Genomic DNA, 18,060 nt, shown 5'->3' on the forward strand with positions numbered 1-18,060 from the left:
CAAGTTACAACTTGTGTTGCTTCAAATTTTCACTTAAAAAAGGATCAGATGTGTCGAGAAACTCAGTAACCGTGTCAAATAATTCGAAGAAATGGCGCAAACAGTTTCCTTTGGAAAGCCACCTCACGGTCGTATGTAGAAGCAAGCGTTCAAATTCCTCATCATTTTCGTGGCAAAGTTGTCCAAACAGATGGTCATTGAAGGAATTAGCTTTGATATTGTTGACATGAGTAATAACAAGTTGTAGGGTTTCATGGAGGACATCACTCAATTTTTCGCAGCTAAGTGTTGACGATGAATGACACAGTGAATAATGATGACCTCTGGTACTTCTTTTGTAAGATGGGCTAGAAACCCAGCATGATGACCTGACATGGCAGGAGCACCGTCTGTTGTGCAAGCGCTCACGTTTGTTAGGGGAATCTCTTTCTCCTCAAAATAATCTTGCACCACTTAGAAAATCGATGCTTCCTTCGTATCAGTGATCAAAGTTCTAGCAAACAACATTTCCTCGGTAGTTTCCTTTTGTTACTTGATAAACCTCACATAAGCTAATAAAATTGCTTTGTTATCAATCATAGTTGATTCATCAATCTGCAATGTAAATTTAGTTTTTCAACCTATTGGTGAGTTTGTATTCAATGTCCGTGGCCAATTCGTCAATTCGCCTGGAACTAGTATTGTTGCTCAAAGGAACTGACTGACGTATTACTGGGGCCCTCGCCTAGCATGATTTCAACATTTTTTGGTAGCCGGTGAAACAAGAGTTTTGCCAGTTGTGTGAGGTTTACCACATTTAGCGATCAATAAAGACACTTCGTAAGAAGCAAGAAGACCTGTGTCAAGACCAGTTGCTGGTTTTTTAAAAATAATTCACTCACATAAAGCCGTTTATCAGCTTTAGCTTTGAGGTGTTGAAAATAACGAAGTTCTTTACTCACTTTATCACTGTGTACTCTTGATAAATGATCTTTCATTCGTGAAGGCTTCATGGCTTCATTACTAGTAAATGTTTTATCGCACAAAAGACAGTGTGGAAACTGCACATTTTGCGGGAACACAACAAAACCGAATTTTAAATACTCAGCTGAGTATTGACGACATTTCTTTTTTAATCCACTGTGCATGAACTTCTACACTTCAAAACAAGCGTACAAAAACAGAAAATACATGCACAAAAACTCACGGTGAGGCACACAAAGGCTAGTTGAAACTGAAGACGAATGTAGGTCAATGGCAAGTGTGTTGTGATGGCAGGACTGGGAGGGGGTTGAGTCACCATTCAGCCGCGCTGAGCAACAACAGTTGGGGACTGTGGAGAGGGGTGAGTGCAGTGAACTCGCCGGCTGAGAATGGCCAGTGACTCGTGTTACCCGGCAACTTCTACTGTACAGTACTATTTTAATTTTCCCCCTTTGAATACTCATCGCCCCCTAGTGATTTATTGCCCCCCTGATAACCCAAATCCCCCACTTGGGGCGATCGCCCCCAGGTTGGGAACCAGTGGTCTAGAACAACACACCTTGCCCTGAGGTCACTCAAGTTTTACAGCAGAATGTTCTATTCATTTGTATATAGGTTATTGGAGACTCGAGTAGATACGAGAAAGCATGTTGTGTCATACATTTCTGGAAGCCTGGCCAGGCAAGGGCAGTCTTGGGTTGTTTAGTCGAGTTGTTAGTGAGAGTCAGTAGTCGATTCAAGTATGTGAACTCATGTTGTGGTTTTGCCGTTGAAGTGGTTATGTTGTGTGTTCCGTAGTTGGTTGACATGCTAATGTGGCAGTCGATTGAGTTAAAGATGGTGGTTCATTTGATGTGCAACTACTAATGTGTATATATTTTGTAAATAAACAGTACACAACTGGCAGCATCTCGTGCGTATGTCTTTGTGAATATGATATACTCGATCACTGTATGAAATTCAGTACAGTATTATACAGTACAGAACACGCAATGAAAGTGTAGGGCATACAGTAATGTATTTTATATTAAAATCACTAAACTAAAATATAGAAAAAAATTAATCAAACTTACAGTAGAGTACTGTATTGATAGCCTACATTATTTCAACAAAGCAGAAGGCATAAAATAATTTTCTATTTTCTTCCTTTTTTTTTTTTCCTTCACTTTAAATGACATTTTCAACACCTGTTCTTGAAGTTGCTTCAACACAAGAATGCCACTCGCAGAGACTCCATATTTTTCCCCCCCAGGTAATGTATGTAGCAAAGGAATCAATGGAGGAGTTCGGAGGTATTGTTTGAAAAGCTGGTGTTTAACTCCCCTTCCCCATGCCAGTCTTCCTTCTTGCAATGTAGTCACATCTTCTATTACGTCATCATATATCAGAAACTGGTTGTTTCCTTCTTTGCCATCAGTCAGCCACTTGCTTACGTTGTCTGTTGACAGAATACTATCAGCTGTTTTCACAAGCTTTTCATTTACCATGCCTCACAGCTAATTTAAGTCACTTTCCTTGATATCAACAATGGCTGTTTTGTTTTGCTTCTTTTTGTATTGTTCTAACAATTCCACCTTAGGCCACAAACTTCCATATGAACAATCTTTTTCTGCTGAGTTTATCCTTGCATTAGCAAGTGACTAACCCATGTCTTTCAGGTTTATTTCTTTTAAGGATTTAATCACACTATCATCATTAGACGAAACCGTGTACAGAAGGCTCTCTTTGTACTGCATTTTAATTGCTTGGATGACGTTCTGGTCCATAGGCTGCAAGAGAGGTGTTACATTAGGAGGTAGGAACATAATATGGTCCAAAGTTCAATAGGAAGTTTAACAGTCCTATAGTCATGGCCACCAAGTTTGGCGGTTGAAGAAAACTGTGCTGTCGTCAGATATGGGAATGGCGAAGCGACAGATGGTTGAGAGTCGCCTACCTCTGAGCATAGACTGGCAACGCTTATCGTGCAGTGCTGTCTAGCCGGCCCGCTCCGGGACACCTTACCCGAGCCATTCCCTGTCATACAGCTGTTGAGCTTGCACAATAAGTAAAGATAGATAGTGAATGTGTTCGGTCTGGTGTTTCTTCAGGTCTGTTAGCTGAAGAGGACAAAGTAAGTGCGAGAAAGAAACGAGAAACTCTTCCAAAAGTCATTGGCTGGAAAGGCTTAAGAAGAAGGATTTAGCCAGCCAAACAAAATCAGTAATTGTGAATGTATTGCAATATGTGCAGAAGTTGGCAGACTCACATTTTTTGCAGACTGTGAATTTCAAGAAAAGCCAAGAAGTGACTGCAGTAATGTGTAATGTTAGCGTTCGTTCTGTTCAGAGATGTGTTAATGAAGCGAAATATACACCCAAACAAAAAATACTGTATTTTCATCTCCAAGGAAAAACTATCCGAGGGAGAAAAACTTTGTGTGTTTAGTGATTTTAACTGCGATGTAACTAGGCGAACTGTGCTAGAATTTTATGACGGTGGTGAATTTCCTACAGCGGAAAAATTGTGTATAAAGCTAAGAGAAAAATTTAGATATAGTGGAAGTGTACATTCAGTGCGACAAGTGCTGCTCAGGCTTCAAATACAAGATGGCTAACGATGGAAGAAAATTTCTTCTAGAAAGAAAGGACATTGTTGTAGCTCGTACACGATTTTTAAGAAAAATATGGGACCAGAAACATGAATAATACCTGAGGCAACGTATTTATTTAGACGAGACTTGGGTTAATCAGTTGCACGGTAACAGTTCATTTGGCAATGTTCAGATAAGAGCAGTGGATTGAAGGTGCCCACTGGCAAAGGTGGAAGACAAATTGTGCGACACAGAGGTGGTATTAAAGGTTTTTACCCCAGTGAACGTGGGTGTTCCTGTCCAAGAAGAATGGCATGTGGACTACTATTCGGAAATGAACCAGGCATCTCTTACAAAGTGGTTTATAGAAGACCTTCTATTAACTCTGGAAGAACCTTCCATAATAGTTATGGATAATGCACCATATCATTCAAACTTACTTGAAAAAGAACCTAATACAAGCTGGAAGAAGAAAAGGTGGTTGCTGAAGAGAAATATATACCTTTTAGCGAAGAAGAAACTAAAGCTGAACTTTCGGAAAAAGTTGCTCCCATCAAAGTAGAAAAGTAAGAGCTTTATGAATTAGCTCTCTCATGGGGCCATGATGTAGTAAGATTGCCACGCTATCACTGCCAATACAATACAATACAATTGAATTGATCTGGGCTCAAGTCAAGAGAGAAGTGGCGGACAGGAACAAAACCTTCAAAACAAAAGATGTAGAAAAACTCACGTCAGAAGCCAATGACCGTGTGACTGCCGCAGATTGAGAAAAGTGTTTCAATCACACGGAAAATCTTCAAGCATACGATTGGGCCAACAAAATAGGAAGGGACGAAATACTGGAGCCATTCATTATCAGTGTGAATAACGACTCTACAGATAGTGAGATGAGTGAATACAGTGACTAAGAAATTGTAGACTGCTTTGAAGCTAGAAACCGATTGTTAATACATTGCAATGGAATGTAAACTTACCCTTTAAAGTAGTTCCTTTTCTATATCACACAGTCCAATATATAGTATTCAAATATTTGAAGTTATATTGTAAATCATACACAAACATTTTAATACAACTGATACAGATTCATATGTAACCCAAAAGTATTTACCGTGTCCAGTCCTACGCTGGCGAGCGTGACCCAAACTACCTCGGCTAGTGACATTGATATGATCGCTTTCTGGGCCATTTTCCATGAAAACTAAAAGACCCACAGAAAAATGTTTCAGATAAATTTATGTCAAACAATTTTCTACATTCCACTCCCCCCCCCCTCAGACAATATTTTGTTGGCTCAAAAAACAAGAACTTAGCCGCTCACTGAAGTTTTCAATATATGATTCTACGGATTTTAATTACTTGTTGAGGTTTTTATTCTTAATTATTCAAAGTGATTTATATGTAAAATAATTATACTGCTGATATCAGCAGTCTTTTCCGAAGCTGGTAGTATAATTTGTTTTGGAAGATTGTATGAGGTAACATCAGGAGCTTGGGAGAGAACATACTACCCTGCGCTGCAAAATGTGGTGTTAGACATTTCTTCGCCAGCTGCCCTACATAACCTTGGCAACAGCATAATTTCTCTGACCCGCCTCATTTGGTGGCCGCAATTTTAGATTTTTTACCTTACCAATCACTAACAATTTCATCTTATGTATACTGCTTGCATTTGAACAAGGCATAAATGTGACTGTCTTTACCTAGTTTTAATCCAAGAGCATCAGCTTCAGCACAGTGAAGGTACATATTTTCTGGTAAAAGCTGGAGGGAAAAAACAAAAAAACAAAACACACACCACACACACTCTCAGCCACACTGGACACTTGGTCAGGAGTTAGAGCCAATTCTTGAATCACTTTTTGAAACTTTTCATTGTATGGTTTCACCAAGTTAACATCTCCTGACAGTTTTTTGCCTATCATACTCAACAGTCGAATACCAAAATGTCCTTTACGTTTTTCCAACCAGCCCTCACTGGCCTGAAAGTCATTTTTATTCATAATTTTACGGTAGGAAAATCTAGCTTTCATCTTGAGGACGTCTCCAGAAATAGGTGTATGCCTACTATGTTCTTGGAAACACCAAAAATAGAGGCTATCTTCAACTTCTGGAAACTTGCCAGTTTTCAATGTTTCCTGCGCACTTTTCACTTTTGTGTGTGTGTGTGTGTGTGTGTGTGTGTGTGTGAAAGGAAGATTTCATTTTGTCACTGCTCTTCTGTATGTCGTGAATTGTAGCTTGACCAACACAATATTCCTTAGTGAGACTAACCAACATATCACCTTTTCCAAGTCGTGTGTTTTTGTCCGTAACAGATAAAATTTTATGTTTACACTGTGCAAATATTTTTAACACACAAACAAAAAATACACCGACGAAATACACCACATTAGAAAGCGAATGAAGATTCGCACAGTCAATATTCTGACATGGAACAGGCAGACTGAGGGTGAACAAAGCATTATCACCCCGACACTGCGGTCATTCTTGCTATTCAACTAGCCACAACTAATAATGACTTGTCTTTAATTCATGCTCAGTAGCTGGCTGTGTAAAAACCCCAGATTATTGGGAGGGCCGGATAGGTGAAGTGCCGGATTACAGATGGAATACTGCATATACTAAATACTCACGTTTACTCATACCACCCCACCCCATGCGTGTTCTGATTTCCAATCCGTCTGGACACAAATGAATTGATGTAAATAATTTCATGCACTTTCTTGGTATGTACCAATCATCATTAGCATTATACAAGAGTACAATGCAGAGCATATACTGCTGCAGGAAAATTATAATTTAGGGCCAATGACCTACATGTTAGGTCCCTTTAAACAACAAGCATCATCATCAAAATTATACTTCTCCTTCCACTCTTACTTTATAACAACTTTATTAAAAATTAAAAATAAAAATCATTTTGACTTATTTAATTCACGTTGTAACATTAGTAACAATGAACACCATAACTTTAAAACAACTTCTAAACATTGTTTGGATGGCAAATACCCTTGACTACACTGAAATCCAGGTTCACCTACTGGTCTTAAAAATGCTTTTAATTAAATTCTTAGTATCATATTCTTGTCTCCAGTTTCTCTAGTCAAAATTCAATTTTGAAAAATGATACAGAATTTGATTCTTAATTCTTTAAGTCACATGTTCCCTGTCTCCTGAGAATAGTTTTCCATGAGGCAACACATTTTTAATATTCTCAGATTTTGTTTTAAATCCCCCCCCCCTCCCTCTCTCTCTCTCTCTCCCCCTTCTAAGAGCAACAAATCAGTATATATGCCTGAGAACTATCAGCTGAACTCAATATGAAGGGGGTATATACACTGATAAGTAGTTGAATTAGAGATAGCCGCAGTTTTTAAAAATTAAACTGCACTCTATTCGACCAATTGAATGTAATAGTACAGAGTGAAACATGACTGTGATGTTCTTGGACCTCATACTCTCCATTCTAGAAACATTTAACCACTGGATGGGTAAAACATTAGATCTCGGCACATTTGATGACAGCCAGACTGTCGGCTCCAGACGTATGGGTTATTTCACCCCTGGAGTCATGCAGGCACTGTGCTTTCCACTGGCAACTGTGTCAAATGGGCACCTAGAATACATGGATTCGGGAATAATCACGGTGTACAAGATGTTGAAACCAGGTGTCACCTTCAGCTAGCTTGGATGGCAAGAGTGGTTAAACCGGTCACAGTGTAGCAGATCACTGTTTATATTATACTGATATGCCTTGTGAGGTCACTTCAGCCTTGAAACAAAGATCAGCTTATGACAACCAATCAGGGCAGGAGAAGATGGCCAACCGGTTGCTGAAAAGAGGTGATGTGTTAACACCCGTAGGAATGCTGGGCTAATTTTCAGATGAGTAGAATTGTTTATTATGAGTACGATAGTATGCAACATGGTTTCTGTTAGGCACATAAATGAAAGAATGCTGTGGATAGATTTAGCAGTTTGGGGAATTAGGATGAGAATCATGTCAATGAAAACAATATATGCCCAAATTAATTTCATATGAAAAGTAGGCACATGCCAAGGCAAGCAAGATGAAGGAAGCAGAGCAGAAAGTGAATACACTCTGTCAAAAGGTGCATATATATAAACTCAATGGACACAATAGCAAAACTTCTGCATTAACACATCAAAACTTTTTGGCAAAGTAAGGATGGGAAAGGACTACCACTGAGAGGGTAGCGGTCATAGCCAGCAGAAAGGATTTTCATTGCTCCTGTTATGATTGTAAATATTTATCTGACTTTGAAAAACTGGACTGTGGGAAAAGAAGAAGTACGTGATGAGCCACCCCTTGGATGCCTCAGTATATAAATATGGTAATTAGGTCAACGCATCCATTTAATCGCATGCAAGAAGCAGGTTATGAACTCTGAGGTTCCGATACAGGCCGAGCTAGGTGCAGCGCAGCATGGAATTTTCTAGAAGGTAGCGAGCCAGTTTGAATTCAAAGCGAGTAATTACCTTGGTTACTAGGCACGCCAGCCTCACCCCAACTTTCAAATTCATCGGATTTGAGTGTGGGGGTGGTTATATTTGAACGAAGGGAACCCTACAACAAGATTTCAGGTTGACCAACTTCGTATTCACAGTACTGGCATCTCAAGATTTACATCGATTATTTTGCCACTAAGCTAGAATTGCACAGTTCCAAACTAAATATCACCTGCAGATATACTTATTATTCACTCCTAGATCAGAATAATGTTTACTTGAGTCCTTATCTAATAATTTTATTTGAATGGAAAGTCATTAGGCAGGCGAGAGTCTTAACCGTCACGCAGCCAATGTTAGGCAGGGATTCACCTCGCGCTACAAAGAGACAGACAGTTTATTTAGGGGCCCCTGGAGGGGGAACCTTTCCCATTCTTCTGAAGTTTGTGGTGCGAGCAGTACGTACAGTAAAACCTCGTTAATTCAAAGTCATTGGGACTAAAAAATCGGACTTCGAATTACGTGATTTTGAATTAACCGCCAATTTGCAATTCAGAAGTACCAACCCTTGCTGCGTCACAAAATATTCTAAGCCCCGATACTGCATGCACAGTTTATACCTTTCAAATACCATGAAAAAAGAACTATTTCCAAAATATTTCCAAGAAGGTACATTTACAGTATTCAAATAATACACTTGGATATCTCACTGGCAAACATAACCTCACGCAACGAAAGAAAGAAAAAAAAAACATGATTCAAAGACGAGGAGAAATCTATGCTGGCTACCATGTGCAAGTGCTTTATTCATTGGATTACTATACTGTATGCATTTTAGATGCCTTGTATTTGCACAGAAAATACCCGATGCCCTTAAAATCGAACTTTCCTATGACTCTATCCTTGTACGATTTCCCGCCATGGCACTTCTTTCGTACTTCAGAAATGTAAACACTTGCCGCGTCACAAAGTATTCTAAGACTCATTAATACATGCAATCACCTCAATGCACGGTTTAAACCTTTCAAATGCCATGGGAAAAAAACTATTTCCGACATGTATCCAACAAGGTGCATTTACAATGTTCAAATAATGCACTTGGATAAATCACTCACAAACATAACCTCACGCAACGAAAGAAAAACATCACACAATTCAAAGACGAGGATAAATTATGCTGGTTCCCCTGTGCAAATGCATTATTTTTTGGATTTCTGTACTGTTAGCATTTTTAGATGCTTTGTACTGGCATGGAAAGAGCCCGACGCCTTAAAACATTGTGGCTTATCAAACTTTCCTATGACGAGGGAATATAGTTTCTCGCTTCCATGTGCATTGCAACGCACTACAATGACCCCCATCCCCGACCCTTGTACGATTCTCCGGCTGGCACTTTCTCCTTTAAAACCATAAGACCGTTTACGCTCGCATTAAAATAAAGCCATGCATTTTCATTGCCAATGACAATATTGTTAGGTGCCTACGAATTTATTATATGGGCCACGTTTTTTCGTTAACTGTCGGCATCGCCAGTGTTCGCGGATTCTGTTTTTCCGCACACTGCCTGTTGCGTGATATTACGGTGTTCCTTAAAAGGTTGAATACAAAAAAATTCCGATTTCATTCAACTTAGTAATCATGAAGCGCACTGTGGACCCACCGAAGCGAGTGTAATTGCGGAAAGCTACGGTACCCCTCGACGTTCCGGAACACGCGTTCTATTATGACGCGGATAAATTTCGAGTTGAAATTACTCTGTAACATACTATTGTTTTAAAATGTAAAGGCAGTTTCGAATTAAAAGTCTGAATTTCGGTAATGGGGCCGACATTGTACTTTGAATTACGAATTATCCGTATTTCGAATTAAACAATTTAAATAACATGCAAAACTGTATCTCATGTTTCCGGGAACGAAAGCTTCTTTGAATTAGGCGGGATTTTGAATTAACCGATTTTGAATTATTGAGGTTCTACTGTAGTGCGCGGATGTGAATCTTTCTTTGTGATAAAAACTGTTACATGTCTGTGCGCGTTTATAATTTTTTCTCTACTTAACCTTGAGCAAGACAATTGCAGGATAAATACTATGTCCTGATTTTTATTTGCCGTTATTTGATAGACCAAGATTTGGTCACGCGAATCTCTGACTGATAATTTCAATTAATTATAGCTCGAGAGACGCGTGTGAGATAAATGTACTTTCGAACAGTGACCTGTATCTCACATCGGTTCGCGTACGCGGGTTGTTAGTGAATCGTGTGCGTTTCGTACAGGTATAAGCCGCTTGGATAAATTATGTTGATTGGGTCTGAACCCTTGATCTGATGACACGCATTTCAAACTAAAATCTTTGTGTAGGTTGAGCCAATTACAGCCTAACATCAGGATCGGCATAGTGTAATCATACACACAGCGGTGAAGAGGCTGGTTGTAATCTACTTCCTTACTGCAGAATCCCAGGAATAAAGGAGACATTATAGATGGACGTGGTATCAACGCCAGGACCTGCCAACCAACGTTCATTTCTGGAGCCATGAGCAGTTAAGCAGCCCAGGACATGTGGCATGAACTTGGCACATGCTAATACATTAGGTTAGGGAAATTTGTATGTCTTGTAACATCAAATGTCAGCCACCTTGGCTGCAGTTCTATGTTTTTTACTTAACGGTAAATGTTTGGCAAATGGGCGGTGTGCATGTTTTAGCCTAGGCCATTTGGATATATTTATTTTAGTTAGAGGGCAGAGGGATCACACCAGGGATTATGTAGTTTGTTACTTTTTTTGCTTGTGTGTATTTGTGATACGTTATTCCGTGTCTTTTCTTATAGTTATTTGGGGATGAGAGTCTTTGTCATGTAAACAGGCCAGACGCCATCGGCGTAGGTTAACTACAAGTTAATTAGCAGCATACTGTTAGTCAGATATTTCTATGCATGCGATATTGATATTATTTCAGCTGCTACGGGAGTTGCAGTGGCAACGTGTCCTTCGTTGAGATAGTACAGGATCATTTTAGTTAGTGAGAAGGCGAGTCAGGGATTTAGCTTGGGAATGAACCCATGATATTTGAAATGAGAGGCTTGATATGCCAGAGGGATGAATTGAGGCCTAGTATTTTGTGTTAAGGCAAGATATGAAGTTATTAATTGATGGAGCCTTATGTATTTGGGTGATAATTAGCCAGCTGGGTGGTGCGATAAATTCACCCGCTGAGCTGAGAATGTGAGCTATTCACGTGTTTACCTCGAGGAAGGTTTTGTAACAGGCTAAATGCCTAGCTATTTGTGGTCCCGTAGTGAATGGGCCAACTGGCAGAGAATATGTTTCCCCTCTCAAAGAAAAGTGAAAGTTACCCCGAGACCGACCTCCCTTGCTGGCCAAGTATTGTGTATTTCTCTTACAGCTGATCGTTTAAAGAACCAAGAATACAGACCATCTTGTGTCTTTAAAGATGCAAACCGACGTAGCCTGCCGACGACCAGTTCGATCCCCATGTCTCATCACTTACGTATATATATGTGTGTGTTTCTTTCCACAGGTGTGATCTATTTTTGTGTGATTTCTTGTATTGTTGTGTCTTGTTGGGCTAATTTGGGCATGTCAGCTCGTCAGCTGATTTTATTTCATCCAGTTCTGCCTGGACTGTGTTTGTCTGAGCCCGCGTGCTCGTAAGTCGAGTCTGTGTTAGTCTGTAAGTGATAGTAGGGAACCACCCTATGACAAAGTGATTTTATATTTTTGTATCTGCCGTTAGATGGATTGTAAATATATTGTCTTAGCTATTTTACTAATATATTAGTACTACCGGTTCATCATAGAGATGTCTACAATGATGCCTATGGGCAATATTATTGGATTTTTATTGTACTTATCGGGCGCAATTAAAAATTCAAATACTACGAGTCAACTCTTAATTGGTCAACTATTATTAGTCAACTGTTAATTAATCAACGTAAAAATATTTACGACATTCCCTGTATAAATAAGAAATATTCTATGTAAATTTTACGTTTCATAGCCCGAATTTGTTTAGCTTGTTTGTTAAAGTAACGTTTTCATGTAAATGTTTCTCGCATTTTAATTTTTTTATATGACTAACTTGAGGTTGAATTGATATATTTTGATACAAATTGCATTTAGCATGGATCATTTTCTATGGTTTTTTTTCGGGATTAATAAATCCATTTTACCCTATATTTGTTTCTCATTTCAAGGTATATGCCCATTCTTCCTGTCAAGGTAATTAGTATAAGTCTAGATTAGTTTTTGATTAGCCTGCACTCAACGAACAGGACCACTGCTGTACTGAACCCTGGGTCTAGTCGGCACAAAGGACAGGAAATGGTACAGTATGTTTATCTTTGTATGTTCATATGTTTATTTGTTGGACTTTGAAAAACTGACTGTGTGTAATCTTTTTTTTTTAATGTTTTTTCATGTGTATTTTAAGTGAATTTTTTTTTTTTTGGGTATGTGTGTTTTAAGGGAAAATTTTAATAATTTTAGGGTATTGATTTTTAATAATAATGTTATTTGTTTTATGTCCCACAAACTACTCTTTTACGGTTTTCGGAGACGCCGAGGTGCTGGAATTTAGTCCCGCAGGAGTTCTTTTACGTGTGAGTAAATCTACCAACACGAGGCTGACGTATTTGAGCACCTTCAAATACCACCGGACTGAGCCAGGATCGAACCTGCCAAGTTGGGTTCAGAAGGCCAGCGCCTTAACCGTCTGAGCCACTCAGCCCGGCGGTATTGATTTTTGGTGATTTCATTATGTGTATATAATTTCTTTTACATAAAGGCATTAACTTGCAAGGCACAGTGTATTTGCATGTGCCAGGTCTGGGAGGATGCTTCGAGAAATTTCCGGTTGAACCAGAATGGAAATTTCTCAAAGCTACGCCCGGTATTTGGTCAGCATTTTTTTCCTGGGCCCTCACTGGCCATAATAAAAGCATTTCCTATTGGCAAATGTAAGAAATGTGGGTGCGCTCATTGGTTGTTTCGCTATTTCACTATTACCGGCCGCTGGTCACTTGGCCATAGCCAAACTTGTTCCTCTGTCTTGTAGTTTTCACCGGCGACGGGAGAAGTTGTCTCCCCCATGTGATGGGTCCCCGGCTCTCCAAGGTAAGTACTATCTCGTCTTGTTTCTGATCTGTAACTTTCAGATGTCAGTTTTAATTTAATTTTCTTTACCTCCAGAGTTTACCCGGAATTTATCCCATTCGCCAAATTGAATTTCACATGACAGCCCGCACGGTCAGTCTTATTCATTTTGTTTTAGAGGCATTTCCCATTTCCTTTTGGTTTTGTAACTTGTGTTTTATATGTAAAATTTCATTTCCCTTTTCTTTGGTTGTAATTGTATAAGTGCAAAAATTTAAATTTTCCCCTGGATCTGCCCCTCGTAGTACAGTTTCCTCTTAACATACTCTGGTTCGGGATGAGCTCCTCATTCTGTAGTGTTTTAGAAAAGGTTGCTTCCTGAACGGGCTCTGTGTTATGTTGATTATTTTCACCTTTTCCTTCTTTCTTAAGATCTTAACATGTAGGCGTGAGTTGCAAACATGTCTTACTTCTGTTATATGTATTGGACAAAAATATTTCAAATTTTATCTGTAAGTTATTTAAACTCACTGCCGTGGAGCTTGTGATTTTGGTATGATGCTGCCTTCTAAACTTGCTGTGTTAATCTAAATTTGTGTCATTGATTTCATGGCTTTCTCTAATTATTATTATTTAGGTAAACATAGTACTTAAATTGAATCACCGCTACTTCTGTTTCACCAGCAATGCCAATACCTTCTCACCACCCAGGTAGGGTCTCAACCGCTTCCCATCTCCGTTCCTTTAATTGTCCTGTTGCCTAAACTGATAATATTCTGCTGTTTTTCTGCATTAATGTCTGGCTCAATGGCTAAATGGTTAGCGTGCTAGCCTTTGGTCACAGGGGTCCCGGGTTCGATTCCCGGCACGGTTGGGAATTTTAACTATCCTTGGTTCATTTCCCTGGCAAGGGGGCTGGGTGTATGTGTTGTCTGCATCATCATTTCATCCTCATCACGACACGCAGATCGCCTACGGGCGTCAAATAAAAAGACCTGCACTTGGCGAGTCGAACCCGTCCTGGGATATCCCGGCACTAAAAGCCATACGACATTTCATTTCTGCATTAATCGTGCGTATGTGTTCAAGGTTATTTGATCTGGTCTGAAAATCATTAATATTCTCCTTTATACCGTTTATTGTTATTAGGTTTTAATTTTTGTGTACGCCACCAGGTTACCAAATCAGGTTACAGCTCCTTCACATAAATAATACAGAAATCTGCTTAGTTTATGTGTCTATCTTCAACTGAATAAGATATCCAGGAACTCTGCAAGGGCAGACAATCCCAACAATCTCATTAAATGTTAGTAGTAATACAATGATAATATTCATTTGTTTAATAATGATGAAAAGTCTAGTCAATTATGATTTACATTTAACCTGATTAGTGTAACTGGACATTTCCACAGATATTTAAAATGTCTACCAGTCTGCAAAATTATTTCAAGTAATTTACTAGTCCATGTGTTAATAAAAGTTGAGAAGCGCTGCTTTAAACCATCAGCATGCATATAATGAGCTACTTATATTACAGGAATTCAAGATAACTGAGATCAAATAGAATTAAAATAAAAAAAAGATATTCACCCATCATATACGGATCTTCCACTAGGGGATAAAAGAAGTCCGTTGTCTGTACAAGACATAGTCCACCATGCCGGAGAGGAGTGACAGACGAATCCATACCAATCCCTGAAAAGAAACACTTGCTAAATCAAAGGAAATCTCTCTCATGAAATAATCTTGTGCTAACAAGTTCAACACAGAGCTCTCAAAGATTATCAAATACATACTCAAGTTACCCATTTCTGCATAATTTGTTAGTCCAGCTAGCTCAAAACCTCCACACAGGGAGGGAATTTATGAATATCAAATCGCTGAAAATATAATTAAAACATTAGGGGCATATTTAATGGGGTAAGAGTGGGTCAAAATGCCACATGCATGAAGAACAATATTTCGGTTGCGGTCACCCTGTGCGAAGACAGTGATGTTGCTTGGTTCACTGATACACATTTCTTGTTCTCATCATACAAGAACCAGTCAGTAAACAAAACCAGGAATGACCTGAGAACAGCATATTGCTCTGCAGCAAACTTCTCGTATCCCCTAAGCGGAACATATACTCATAAATGCCTGTCCAAGAAACTGGTTGTCCCAGGTAACTGTTGTTATGATCAGTTTCACACTATCACATTTGATGAGTTGCAACTATTGACTGACCTAATGACATTTGGCTATCATCTCCTATCACTTGGAATCGTCACTAAAATCTAAGATGATAGTTTCGAGGGTCATGCAGTCATTGCTCCTTCGTATACAAAAATACAGATACCAGCTTAGTTTATGTGTATCTTCAACTGAGTAAGATATCCAGGAACTCTGCAAGTGCAGACAATCCCAAAAATCTCATTAAATTTTAGTAGTAATACAATTATATTATTCATTTTTTAAATAATGATGAAAAGTCTAATCAACTGTGATTGACATTTAACCTGATTAGTGTAACTAGACATTTCTATAGATACATATTTACAACATCTTTTAGATTTGTTATAACTGTCATAGACACATCTAATCAGTTCCTTCCCAATGCCTTGCTGTACAAGAAATGTACCCTGCAACAGAGTTTCCGCATACCATTTTGTCATTACTGCACAAACACTACTACACCACACTCCTTTTAAGGCCTCAAGCAACCAGTAATGAAACCAAACTTTCCTAATGAGGATATTGTGAAGGTATGTTATAAAAGAATGATTTTCTTCAGGTTGCAGTGATCTTTAGAACATACTACATCCTGTGACTATGTCCGCATACAGACAAGAAGTTAGGATAGCCACACACCTTGGTACATTATCCTGCTGTTTACTTTCTCATATCCTCCCTCTCAATTCTGATTTACTCATTATTTTGGGTAACTTCGTATCTTATAGTCTTACTTCTTTGGTCTTTAATACATCAATGCTAATTTTATCTTTGTTGTTTTAATTGAAGTTAACTTCAAAAGAATTTTTTTTTACTAAGGACCAATATATTCCAAAATACCAAAGACTACTGGAATACATAAACTTGTTAAGAATCATAGCCTTTGTTCAGTATATGGTAATGATGGTCATGTTGTTTGAGCGATAATCTCCTTAGAATGTAATCTAAGGAAATCTAATTACTCAAGCAATCATTGATGAAATCAAAATTTTCTAATGAGGGTATTGTGGAGATATATAGTATTAATATTTTATTTCCAGGACCCACCCTTGGGATTATCCTATGATCTTCCATACCGAGCAAGCTATGCCAAAACCTAATTTTCTGTATTCATACTCTTATTCAGGTGAAATACATTTTACAATTTTCAAAACCACCAACAGGTTATTTAACATATATGTCTACAAATTTGTCCAATAGATCAAAGTTCATTTCTGTACAATATACACCAAATCAAATGTATGCCACTGAGTGAATGAATTTAAGGTAATTTCCACTATCATATTGCACTAAAATTTACTTAACTACCATCTACAGTGCACCTACGAGAACGTGGATCAGATTTTGTTCTCAAATCTGCCAGAATATCAAATAACAATATTATATAAGATCTGCTATCTTAAAATGAACACACAATGTTGCCAGCAAATCCAAATCAAACATAGAATCAGTTTTCATGCTTAAACTTTATCCTCACTGATGTGGACTTAACAGCTCATGAACTTTTGTACTTTGAACATCTGCAGACTTTGATCCTTGACAGCTGAGCAAGAATTTAAAAAAAGCTGTTTCCAGTATATGAACCCATTTTCAAGGGATTTCAAAACTAATCATGGCAAATATTAAACATTTTTTAACAAATATTTTAATACCACATGCACAATTGAAATATTGGTAACACACTTCAATAATGTGCAACTCAGAAAGTATATTTCATGAAGTCCTGACATGTCCACCCTCTGGTTCTATCCAATTTTGGAACATTTTTTCAAAGATAGATTTAAAAAATTTAACCAATTATAGCTGACCTGCATGCTTTATCCTGAATTATGCAACAGTTCAAGTTGTAAAACATAAATTTTAAAGAAAATAGAAATTGTGTTTTAAGAGCATTTTTTTTTCTCGCTCTATGCCTAAATCTCCTAGACTAGTCTAATATTTACATTCATAGCAAGCTGCTTTTGGCAAACTTATTTATTCACCACTGAAAACTACCCAGGCCAAGACACTGTTTAAAATGCTGGTTAAACTTCTAAAATTGTTGTTAGATATCACAATGAACAGAAATATAGGTAAACTCTCATAAAAAATATAAAGGAAACTAACTCAAACATCACATACAATAGACAATTCCAACCATATGGCCATGCACAAGTTAGAGGGACTGAACACAATGAAAAGCAGAGCTATAACCACACCCATTAACAAAACAGATTTTAACAATGAAACAGAAATAATAATAAACAAATTGTGGCAGACAATCATCTACACAACACAGCAATGTCTTCCACAAGAAAAAAAAGAAAAAACACAAGAGCCTAAACAAACTCATCCAAAAATTATAAGTATATATATAAGATACAAAAGTTGAAAACTAGAAAAGCAGCTGGAATTGATAAGGTTTTGGGGGATATACTAAAGACAATGGGGTGGGATATAGTACCATATCTGAAGTACTTGTTTGATTGTTTCCATGAAGGAACTTTACCAAATGAATGGAGAGTTCCTATAGTAGCCCCTGTATATAAAGGAAAGGGTGATAGACATAAAGCTAAAAATTACGGCCAGTCAGTTTGACGTGCATTGTATGTAAGCTTAGGGAAAGCATTCTTTATGATTATATTAGACATGTTTGCGAAATTAATAACTGGTTTGATAGAAGGCAGTTTGGGTTTAGGATAGGTTATTCCGCTGAAGCCCAACTTGTAGGATTCCAACAAGATATC

General features: G+C 38.2%; 1 pseudogene; it reads right to left on the reverse strand.

Moving 5' to 3' along the window:
• LOC136862987 (inactive selenide, water dikinase-like protein) overlaps positions 1-18,060 on the reverse strand; it is a 285,058-nt pseudogene that overhangs the window by 205,929 nt on the left and 61,069 nt on the right.

This window comes from Anabrus simplex, chromosome 2 (assembly GCF_040414725.1).
Source record: "Anabrus simplex isolate iqAnaSimp1 chromosome 2, ASM4041472v1, whole genome shotgun sequence".
Taxonomy (NCBI): Eukaryota; Metazoa; Arthropoda; class Insecta; order Orthoptera; family Tettigoniidae; genus Anabrus; species Anabrus simplex.